Source organism: Cryptotermes secundus, unplaced genomic scaffold (assembly GCF_002891405.2).
Source record: "Cryptotermes secundus unplaced genomic scaffold, Csec_1.0 scaffold766, whole genome shotgun sequence".
Classification (NCBI taxonomy): Eukaryota; Metazoa; Arthropoda; class Insecta; order Blattodea; family Kalotermitidae; genus Cryptotermes; species Cryptotermes secundus.
In genome coordinates, this window is record NW_019727791.1 from 13,683 (window position 1) to 25,424 (window position 11,742).

General features: G+C 40.7%; 1 protein-coding gene across 4 annotated transcripts in view; it reads right to left on the reverse strand.

Moving 5' to 3' along the window:
* LOC111865012 (eukaryotic translation initiation factor 3 subunit G) overlaps positions 1 to 6,935 on the reverse strand; it is a 12,399-nt gene extending 5,464 nt beyond the window's left edge. For 2 of the 4 annotated variants that reach the window (XM_023852699.2, XM_023852698.2), the window contains exon 1: positions 6,500 to 6,934. The gene's annotated coding sequence lies outside the window, so the exon portion shown is untranslated. Of the gene's footprint in view, positions 1 to 6,499 lie in introns of all 4 variants that reach the window. The other 2 variants (XM_023852701.2, XM_023852700.2) reach the window with 2 other exon arrangements.
* Between the last annotated feature and the right edge of the window lie 4,807 nt (positions 6,936 to 11,742).

The following is an 11,742-nucleotide window of genomic DNA, read 5'->3' on the forward strand; positions in this document are numbered from 1 at the left end:
TGTGAAATGTTTTAAATATTTGGGTAGCTTGTTAACAGATGATGGAAGGTGTACTTGTGAAATTAAATCCAGGATTGCCATGGCAAAAGCTGCATTTAGCAAGAAGAAGAATCTTTTTACCAGCAAATTGGACTTAAATTTGAGGAAGAAACTAGTGAAATGCTACATATGGAGCATAGCTCTCTATGGGGCTGAAACATGGACACTTAGGGCAGTAGATCAGAAACATCTGGAAAGTTTCGAAATGTGGTGTTGGAGAAGGATGGAGAAGATCAGTTGGACCAATTATGTGAGAAATGAAGAACTGTTAATTAGAGTCAGTGAGCAGAGGAATATCCTACTTGAAATAAGAAAACGGAAGGCTAATTGGATTGGTCATGTTTTATGCAGAAACTGCCTTCTAAAAGAAGTTACTGAAGGAAAGATACAGGGGCGGATAGAAGTGACAAGAAGACGAGGAAGAAGACGTAAGAAGATGCTGGATGACCTTGGGGACAGAAGAGGATACTGTCATTTGAAGGAGAAAGCTGTAGATCGCAGTAAGTGGAGGAACTGTTTTGGAAGAGACTGTGGACCTGTCGTCTGACAGATTACTGATGATGATGTGTAATTTGTTTTATTTATGCTCACTGATTTTAATACACAGTAAAGTAAAGTAAAATAAATTAACTTAGTCTTGTGTAATTAAACTTGCCATTCAGTTTGAACTAAAGTATATCCTAATATGAGAGTACTTCAACTTCAATAGCACAAATATGGACCCCTGTTAGTGTAACTACAGCAAGGTATCACTGCAAGCAAAAGATACCTACATACCAGCTCTATGCAAACATGTACCTAAAATAAATGCAGTGGGGTAATCCAGTACAATTATCTGGCTATCCCTATTTCATTTTTTAAATTACTTCATCAATTTCAAACATATTCTTTGCCAAATGCTATGAAGGTGCTCAAATCATAGAATGAGAAAATTGTTGCATTCAGAATGCATGCCACACATGAGAAATTCACACATAATTTTAGTAGGAAAATATGAAGAGACCACATATAATAAAATATAAAAATGAGTCTTAAAGAAACAAGAAGTGAAAATGTAGGCTGCATCCATCTGACTTGCGTCAGGGACCCAAGAAAGATTCCTGTGGATACAGCAAAGAACTTCCAGGCTCCATAAAAGCGATGCACCCCCCCATCCCAACTAAATGAGCAAGTATTAGCTTCCTAGGGACTCTGAATGATGCAGTGACTGACTTATGACATAGGAAATATACCTTCTGTCAGATATTTTTATGATACTGTAATGTGTTTTGTCTACTGAAGACGCAGTTTGGATTGTTAATTGGTTTATTTAACAACCTACAAATTGTAACTACAATTAATTATAACACAGTTGCGGGTTTACACAATTTATAAACCCTACATAATATGCTGTTCACTCTATCTTCAATAGTCTTTACTTATTCACAGTACAATACGAGAGCTATACCAGTGTCACTGTATTACACACTCCAAATACGTTCCCACACTATCGCCTCTTAATCACAATTCACTCGCTACAACTGAACTCGGCGACTGCTACAATTCAACTGACTGCTTAGTCCAAGTCCAAGTCACATTGCGACTGACGGTCAGTCAGTCTGTCTGTCTTGGTGTCGAGCCCTGACTGGGGCTCATGACCAGATTCTCTTTTTCTTATATGAAAGTTACTGTCCTGTCCATTTGGGCGCCCTCTCTGACGAGAGGTCAGGTCCGTCATTTGTCAGAACTGACTGCTTAGGCATTCCAGTTCTCTTATAAACCTTCAGCCAGAGAGTGGAAAATGCACTTCGCTTCCCTGTTGCATAATCTCTGTGTTTACATGCGTTGCTGGGCAACACTGCCGAGAGTTGTTTATTGCTATGTGCTTTGGCTCGGCTCGGAGACACACCACTTTCCTTACTGTTGCGTAACTTGGCAACCGACCGTTTATCAAAGGTCTGTCTTTGTGGTAACTCGTTCCACCTCCCGTTGCCCAACAACGGTTAGACACGTCACAATACATACATATTCAACAAAAGAAACAGTGAAAAGATAATTTATTAAACCACAAATCTGTGTTATCAAGAACTGAAGTTGTTCCCCTACTCTGAATTAGTTTCCAGCTACATATTTGCATCTGCAGTAAGCATCAAAAGGATGGAAAACTACAGACCAGTTACCTTGGGGAACCTGGATATACCTGTAGGCCAGCTAGTGTAAACAGAACACAAATTTTAATCTTTTTTATTGGTATTTTTTATGACACTTTGCATCTAAGACTATATAATGTTGAACAGTAGGATGACTGGCAAATTCTGAACGGAAAAGATTTGGAATAAAGCAGTTGTGACCTAATCAAGGTACTATCAGAGCATATGCCTGTAGGGACTTTGGGAAAACCCACAAACAAGTCTAAAATGTTACTGCTACACTGATCTCTTTGGTACAGAAACACTTGCTAGTGTAACTGTAAAGCTGTTCACTCCAAATTAACCTTTCTATTGTGCTTCAATTATCTGACCAAATATAAATATTCTTACCTGCATAAATGCAATAACATATTCTAGTAATAATCAATTCATCACAATTTTGGGTACATAAAAAAACAACTGCTACCATGACAAAAATTTAAAACCTAAGGAATGAACCAAGTTAAAGATCAGATGAACTTCATTCTCTAGTGACTACTTGCAGCTTAAGTTGTAATAAATGTGCAATGCCGAGACTGAACTCATGGGTAGTGGAAACTTAATAAATATTCAAATACAATGGAACCTCACTTAACGAGCACCTCTCATAACGAGTAATTCGCATAACGAGCGACGAGAGGGGAAGTCCCGGATTGTGTGCTTGCTACATCACTCTGTGTTTAGCACTCGTTCTGCTAGCATCTTAGCGTCGCTTGTGGTCACACATTTTTCTAAACTTGTGTTCATACATGTACATAAAAAAACAACTGCTACCATGACAAAAATTTAAAACCTAAGGAATGAACCAAGTTAAAGATCAGATGAACTTCATTCTCTAGTGACTACTTGCAGCTTAAGTTGTAATAAATGTGCAATGCCGAGACTGAACTCATGGGTAGTGGAAACTTAATAAATATTCAAATACAATGGAACCTCACTTAACGAGCACCTCTCATAACGAGTAATTCGCATAACGAGCGACGAGAGGGGAAGTCCCGGATTGTGTGCTTGCTACATCACTCTGTGTTTAGCACTCGTTCTGCTAGCATCTTAGCGTCGCTTGTGGTCACACATTTTTCTAAACTTGTGTTCAGACATATGTAGGTTGTACTGAAAGTCATGAGCAACAATTTTTTGTAAAGTAACATGCTTTATTATTGACAAACCAAATACACCACCTCAATCTACAGACCTTTCTTTATTTTTCCACATAATCGCCACTTCTTTGTACACATTTCTCCCAGCGTTCTGGGAGTTTGAAAATTCCCCTTCTGTAGAATTCCATTTCAGCCATCCAAAGACACTGACGCACTGCTTTCTGAATTCAGTGTGCATGGGTGAGAGCATTGTTCAAAGATGGGTGAAACATTTTAAAGATGGGAACACCAGCATTGAAGATGAGCCTCGGAGTGGTTGTCCTTGAACAGCCTCAACTGAACGCAACAAGGAAAGAGTGGATGAGATCATTGAAGATGACAGGCGTGTGACTGTGGACACAACAGCCCGAAAACTTGGAATAGGGCACAGTGCAGTACAGGAGATTATTGAAAGCTTGGGCTATAGGAAAGTTTGTGCTTGTTGGGTCCCGTGGTTATTGACTGAAGATCACAAAGGTCACATTGGAAGCAACTGCAAAGATGGACTGGGAAGTTCTTCCACACCCCTCCTATAGCCCTGATCTGGCACCCTCCGACTACCATCTTTTCGAATGTGTGAAGGAACAGGTGCGTGGACAATGTTTTCAGACAAGGGAAACAATTCAGAAAGCAGTGCGTCAGTGTCTTCGGATGGCTGGAATGGGATTTTACAGAAGGGGAATTTTCAGACTCCCAGAATACTGGGAGAAATGTGTACAAAGAAGTGGTAATTATGTGGAAAAATAAAGAAAGGTATGTAGATTGAGGTGGTGGATTTGGTTTGTCAATAATAAAGCATGTTACTTTACAAAAAATTGTTGGTCATGACTTTCAGTACGACCCTCGTATTATTTGTGATTTTTTTGTGCAAAGTTTAACCCTTGCAAAAATGCCCCTGAAGAAAAAGCCACAAAAAGACAGCCATAAGAGAATAAAAATAACCATAGAAATGAAATGTAAAATCATTGAAAAGCGAGAACGAGGTGTGAGCAGAGCTGATCTAGCACACACATACAATCGGTCTACATCAACGATTTGCTCTATCCTCAAGAACAAGGACAAGATTAAGGAGATAGATGTTTCAAAGGGAGTGACAAGAATATCTACACAATGGTTATGTATTCTCGATGATGTTGAAAGGTTGCTCCTCATATGGGTAAACGAAAAGCAATTGCAAGGCGACACTATTAACGAGAACATCATTTGTCAGAAGGTGAAAGTGATTTTCGCCGACCTCATTAAGAAGACGCCAGGATCATCAACGGCCGAAGAAGCATTTAAGGGAAGCCGTGGGTGGTTCGAGAAGTTTAAGAGAAGAACCGGCATCCACAGCATTGTAAGGCAAGGCAAAGCAGCAAGCTCTGACACAAAGGCAGCAGAGAGCTTCATCGGCGATTTCAAGGAGCTCTTAGATTCTGAGGGTTACCTGCCACAACAGGTTTTTAATTGTGACGAGATGGGTCTCTTCTGGAGAGACGCCCAAGCGAACCTATACAACAGCAGAGGATAATGCATTGCCCGGCCATAAGCCAATTAAAGACTGTCTCACACTGCTATTTTGTGCCAATGCAAGCGGCAATTTGAAATTTAAACCGCTGCTTGTTTACCGTTCAGAAACTCCATGAGCCTTCAAGAAGTGTAAAGTCCAGAAGAGCAGGCTAAATGTGATGTGGAGGTCCAACAACAAGGCTTGGGTGACACGTGACCTTGTTACTGATTGGATCAATGAAGTGTTTGGTCCTTCTGTGAAAAAATATTTGCTTGAGATGAATCTGCCACTCCACGTCTTGCTTGTTATGGACAACGCTCCTGCCCATCCTCCAGACAAGATGACCTCCTTGAAGAATTTAAATTCATCAAGATGCAGTTTCTGCCTCCCAACACCACTCTGTTACTCCAGCCTATGGACCAGCAGGTTACTTCTAACGTTAAGAAGCTGTACACTAAAGCACTCTTCAGCATTGTTTTGAGGTGACTGAAGGGACCAATCTCACTCTCAGAGAGTTTTGGAAATATCACTTCCACATTGTTGCCTGCCTCAAGATGATCGACAAGGCGTGGGAAGGGGTTACCAAGAGAACCCTCACTTCTGCTTGGAAGAAGCTTTGGCTGGAGAGTGTTGTTGAATGTGACTTTAAGGGGTTTGAGATAGTACCTGTGGAGCCTGTAGTCAACGAGATTGTGTCTTTGGCCAAGATAATGGGGCTGGAGGTGGATAACAATGATACTGATGAGCTTGTGGAAGAGCACAGCCAAGAGCTGACCACTGAAGAGCTTATGGAGTTGCACTGTGTTTCACAGCAAGAAGCTGTGGAGGAGAGTTTGTCAGAGGAGGAGGTAACAGCAAAGCAACAATCTTCTGACATAATAATAGAAATGCTGAAAGCACGGGAAACTGTTGCATCGTACATTGAGAAGTCACCCTAATAAGGCAGTGGCTATGCGCGCTACAAATTTATTTAATGATAATGCTATGTCGCATTTTCACCAAATTTTGAAGCGTCGGCAAAAACAAATGTCTCTGGACAACTTTCTAGTAAAAAAAGAATTAGATATGTATCATAAATAACAAACTAATTATTTCCATTTTTTTCTGCAAATCGAATTCGCATTCCAGGTTGGTTCATTCCGCATATAAGATAAGATGAAGATGATTCACGCTCCTTAACAATGTATATATAATTTTCTTTGAATAAACGTTATACATAACATTTTTTTTTGTATTTTTTCGGCATGGAATGCATTATCGTATTTTACATTAATTTATATGGGAAAAATTGCTTCGCTTAACGAGTGTTTCAGATTACCAGTAAGATTCTGGAACGAACTGTGCTCATTAAGTGAGGTGCCACTGACTGAATATCTATGTCCCTTCTCAAACAATAAATCTGAAGGGGGTTGTCATAAGATTACATCAATTGTGCACTTGACAGTGTGAGGCAATCTTTAAGAGGATCACAAAACACGATCTTGAAATTCAAATACATAATAGTATTAAACATCAGACATCTGTGATCAAAAGGCAACTACCCTTTCTTCAACTAAATTGAATTTGGCTGTAAATATACGTTAAGTCACGTTTCGTAACCATATTGGTTCTTCCACAACATACTTCCTGAAATTAATTTCTTCAAATACCATATTAAATGTTAATACCTGTAGTGTAATCATGCACTTCGATTGAAGAATAAAAAGTCTTCAAAATCTGCGATTATTGAAAGTAGTGGAGTTTAAACAATACATATAACTTCCTCCAACAAACACTCTACCAGCCGACTTACACCAGTAACGGTAGCAACCCTCCTTCGCACCGTCGGCAACGTCGGCAATTGCCGCAATTACTTCCTGCCTCTTCTTTTGTGGGAGTGGTATGCGCAGTAGCCGATTACGCAGGTCTCAAATTTCTCCAACTCAGTGGTCATAATTTTCATTTCATGCATCCTGTTGTGTTATAACATACAACTTCTTTATTAAAACCGTCACAAGACAACTAGGCACTGACTTTGATATAGTTGTGTTGTGAACGTTGTGACAATTTTAATAAAGAAGTTGCCATTGGTAATAATTCTCACCCTTCTTACTACAGTGCTCTCTGGCTGTAGCAGCCGGTACCAGCTACCACGGAACCCTACAGCCAATAACGAGCGTAACGAGGTAACGAGGTATCACTACTAATTATCACACACCCGTTGGTAACGGCAATTAAATGCTCCGTTTTAAAGTAAACGTATTGTCACCTGTTGGGTATATGTCACGCGACAAATAACTTCAAGACGTATTGGATATAGCGAATATTCAACTCGCTCTTATACTTACATAGTTTACAATTTTACAACTACTGCCATCTGCAGTATCACACTTCTCCTGCTGGAGTCTCTGCCATGCACACGATTCAACCCGACTCGGCGACTGCTAGATTGCAACTGGTTGGTTACCCTCTTTCTAGCTCTCTAGTAGCTCTAGTAACTCTGATTACACTCAAAGTCAAATTGCGACTGACGGTTAGTCAGTCAGTAAGTTTTGGTGTCGAGCCCCATTTGGTGCTAATGACCAGATGTTAATTATTACCGTTTGACAGTTACGGTCTTGTTTCTGTAGGGAGCCTTCTCTGATGAGAGGACGGGTCTGTCTTTTGTATATGCTGCTGGCCCTTGCCAGCGCAGTCTTTCTCGGGTCCGAGTCCCTTGGGACTCGCGACCATATTTTACTGTCTCCGAATTGAGACTTGAGAGAGAGAGAGAGACACACACACACACACTTACGGATCATCTTCAGAGGGAACATCAATACTTATTCGGAAACCACATCACAGCAGGTGTTCTGATTGCTAAATTACATACACACATAATACTTGGAATACACAATGTACACAATATTCAACTTTTCACAATCATAGCAGCCTTCCTGGTATTAAAACTTTTAAAGTGTTTAAAAAATTTAGCTTACCTGGACTTAAATATATTTAATAGACGAGGACAAATAGAAATGGAAATATACAGAAAACCCACAACGACAGACATAACAATAAATAATAAATCATGCCACCCTAAAGAACAAAAATTGCCAGCATATGAAAATTGGATACACAGATTTCTTAGACTGCCCCTTGAGGAAAATGCTGAAAACAAAGAATTAAATACTATTATTAATATAACACTAAATAATGGCTATAGAAAGGAAGACATCACACATCTATATAACAAACTTAAGCGAAAGATGGGTAACCCGGATAATAAAGACGAAAAAGAACAAAATGGGTCACTTCTACTTATACTGGAAATTACATACGAAAAATCACAAAACTATTCAAAAACACTAACATAAAGATAGCCTTCAAAACAGCCAACACAATATGTAAACTAATAAATGAAAAACGAGAAATAAACCCCTACGAACAAAGTGGGATATAGGAAATAACATGCCAAAGTTGCCAAAATGTATACATCGGCCAAACTGGTAGAAATCTAACAAGATACAAAGAACACATAAGAAACATAAGACTAAACAAGGACGAATCAGCATTTGCCCAACACATACTAAATAAACACCATCAGACGGGCCGCTGACAGTAATCATGGTAATTATTGAAAAAGCCCAAAAAAAGAGGCATCATTAATGTAAATTAATTGATAGAAGAACAAGAACACACAAAAGAAAGTAATAGCGAACGTAACATGTTCGACCTCATAATACATCAGAACACGCCCACCCTCTCACTCTAATAGTGGCTCCTTGGTCCTCCACTGGTTACACTGACGAATACTCCTTGTTATGTAGCTATCGCACTGACAACACAGAAAACAGTTACGTGATAATAACCACTGTTGCGTAACGTCGTGTTTACAGGCGTTGCTGGGGAACGCTGCCGAGAATTGTTAATTGCTGTGTAGTAACCGCGGTGTCCCCTGTTACGTCACTGTGGGAAGTGCTGTTAAGTTACCACGGGGAGGGGGACGGAGTGTTGACTGGCCTGTTACTGTAGCAGCGGCAGTTGCTCCGATGCTGTTAAGTCACCGCTGGAGAGGGGTAGGGTGTTTACCGAGCGTTTCGCCGTCCAAGTCACAGTATGAACTGGACGATCTGGACATGGTGTGGGATTGTTGATGCTTGAAGAGACAACCCTGTATTAAATTTCGATACAAATATTTATTGCTGCTATAAAGAACATCTCCAAGAGGGGATATGATACAATTAGGAGGGAAGTATTGTACAATATTCTCATATACTCTGGGGTACTCATGAAACTAGTTAGGCTCATTAAAATGTCTTAAACTGAAACGTATAGCAAAGTCCGTATACGTAAACTGGGTGCGAAACTTGGTCTCTGACATTAAGGGAGGAACATAGACTGAGGGTGTTTGAGAACAGGGTGCTGAGAAAAATATTTGAATCGAAGAGAGATGAATTGATGGGAGGTTGCATAAAACTGTATAATGAGGAGTTTCAAACATTGTACTCTTCCCCAAATATAATTAGAGTGATCAATTCAAGGGCGATGAGGTGGTCAGGGCATGTAGCACGAATGGGAGGAAGAGGAACGCATATAGGATATTGGTGGGAAAGCCAGAAGGAAAGAGAGCAATGGGAAGATTAGAGCGTAGTTGGGTGACGATAGGATTTGCTGGTATGGACTGGATCGATCTGTTTCAGGATAGAGACTAGTGGATGGCTCTTGTGAACACGATAATGAACCTTCAAGTTCCATAAAATGCTGGGAAATTCTTGAGTAGCTGCACAATTGGCGGCTCCTCAAGAAGGGCTCAGCTCTGTGAGTGACTGATAGTGAACATACGAACGAGCTTACAACAGTCTGTCGTGCATTCGTTAGTCGGTGCTTAGTAGCGCTTCAGGCGGTGGAAATTCCTTCGCTTCTGTACTGTCTTCTCGGTATAGTCATAGGTGCGGCTGCTGCTATCGTCAAAGTCACATTACAACTGACAGTCAGTCTTTCTGTCTTGGTGTCGAGCCCCACCCGGAGCTCATGATCGGATATTTCTTAATGTTTGAAATTTACCGTCTTGTCCATGAGGGAGCCCTCTTTGACAAGAGGAAGGAACTATCGTTTATCAGAGTCACAGTGAGAAGTATTGGTCAATTGTCAATATGCACAATTATTTACATCTTACTTCTTACCAAACTCTTGTATATGCAATATATAGAAGGCATCTGTCAGTCCAGGGTCAGTACAACAGATTATGCTCTATTTCTAGTAGCTTCCGCTACGACTGCAGTATAGTAACTTGAACGGTGGTATGCTTGACAGCGGCTAAGTTTAAATCTCTTATATTTTCTGTGTCGGGCTTTGCCTTGTCCATTGTCGCTAACATTTTCATTATCGTGAAGCTTGGGGGCACACGGTAGCGTAGTTTGTTTAGGCACTATGCTACAAGCCGGAAAGTTGCGGGTTTGAGTTCCGATGATGTCGATTTTTTAATTTACCTAATCCTTCCAGCCGCATTATGGCCCTGGTGTCGACTCAGTACCAGGAATCTTCCTGGGGTGTAAAGGGGGGCCGACGCGTAAGCCTTCACTGCTCCCTACCCTGAGTCAGGTCAACCCAATCCACACCACCCCACCCTATCTCTCTAAGATCCATTTTAATATTGTCCACCCATCTACGCCTCGGTCTTTCAAGTGGTCTCTTTCCTTCTGGCTTTCCCACCTATATGCTTTCCTCTTCTCCCACATTCATGCTACATGCCTTGCCCATCTCATTCTCCATGACTTGATCATTCTAATTATACTTGGAGAAGAGTACAAGTTATGAGCTCCTCATTATGCAGTTTACTCCAATCTCCTGTCACTTTATCTCTCTTCGGTCCAAATATTCTCCTTAACACCCTGTTCTCAAACATCCTCAGTCTATGTTCCTTCTTTAATGTCAAAGAACAAGTTTCACACCCATACAGAACCACAGGCACATTCATGCTACATGCCTTGCCCATCTCATTCTCCATGACTTGATCATTCTAATTATACTTGGAGAAGAGTACAAGTTATGAGCTCCTCATTATGCAGTTTACTCCAATCTCCTGTCACTTTATCTCTCTTCGGTCCAAATATTCTCCTTAACACCCTGTTCTCAAACATCCTCAGTCTATGTTCCTTCTTTAATGTCAAAGAACAAGTTTCACACCCATACAGAACCACAGGCAAAATTATAGTCATGTACACTCTAATTGTTGCTACATCAGTTAAGTTACCAAATCAATAACACAAAAACGTATGAAGGAGAAATAAATACGTGTATGTTGCGAATTCTAGGCCACGGAAGTTGTGTTGAACAAAGACTGAAAAAAGTGTACTATCATCTGGGATATAACATCGTGAATTCCGTTGAAAATCAAGGTTGCTTTCCACCTGATGGTTTCTTGCTCGGATTATTCTTTGATCTTGAAGATGGAGGTGATATGTTCCTCCGAAAAGTCCGTTGACTTTTACGGATTACACCGCGTTATATCCCAGATGGTAGTACTCTTCATAACCACCGCTATAAGAACCTCAAATCCTACAGAGCACTACTGAGACTGGACAAAGCTAAATCTTATTCTTGGACACGTAATGAAAGATCTTTCCGCCTCGGTGTGATCCAAAAGTGTTGCCGGTCGACGGTTTACGAGGTGTTAAATGAAAACTGCCGGTGTAAGCGGTTTGGGCGAGGGCTTACAAAGGAAACTGGCAACCGCAACGCAACTGCAGTTTCCTTGGTGTGCCCTCTCCCATAGAATTCTGGAGCGTTCGGGCGGTACCAGATTATTGGTAGTGGTCCGTGTCATAGTTGTCCTAAAGTACAAGGCGCGCGCGTACGCACGCACACACGCACACACACACACACACACACACACACACATATATATATATATCGTTAATTAGCAGCACGAATCATACTGAAGATACTG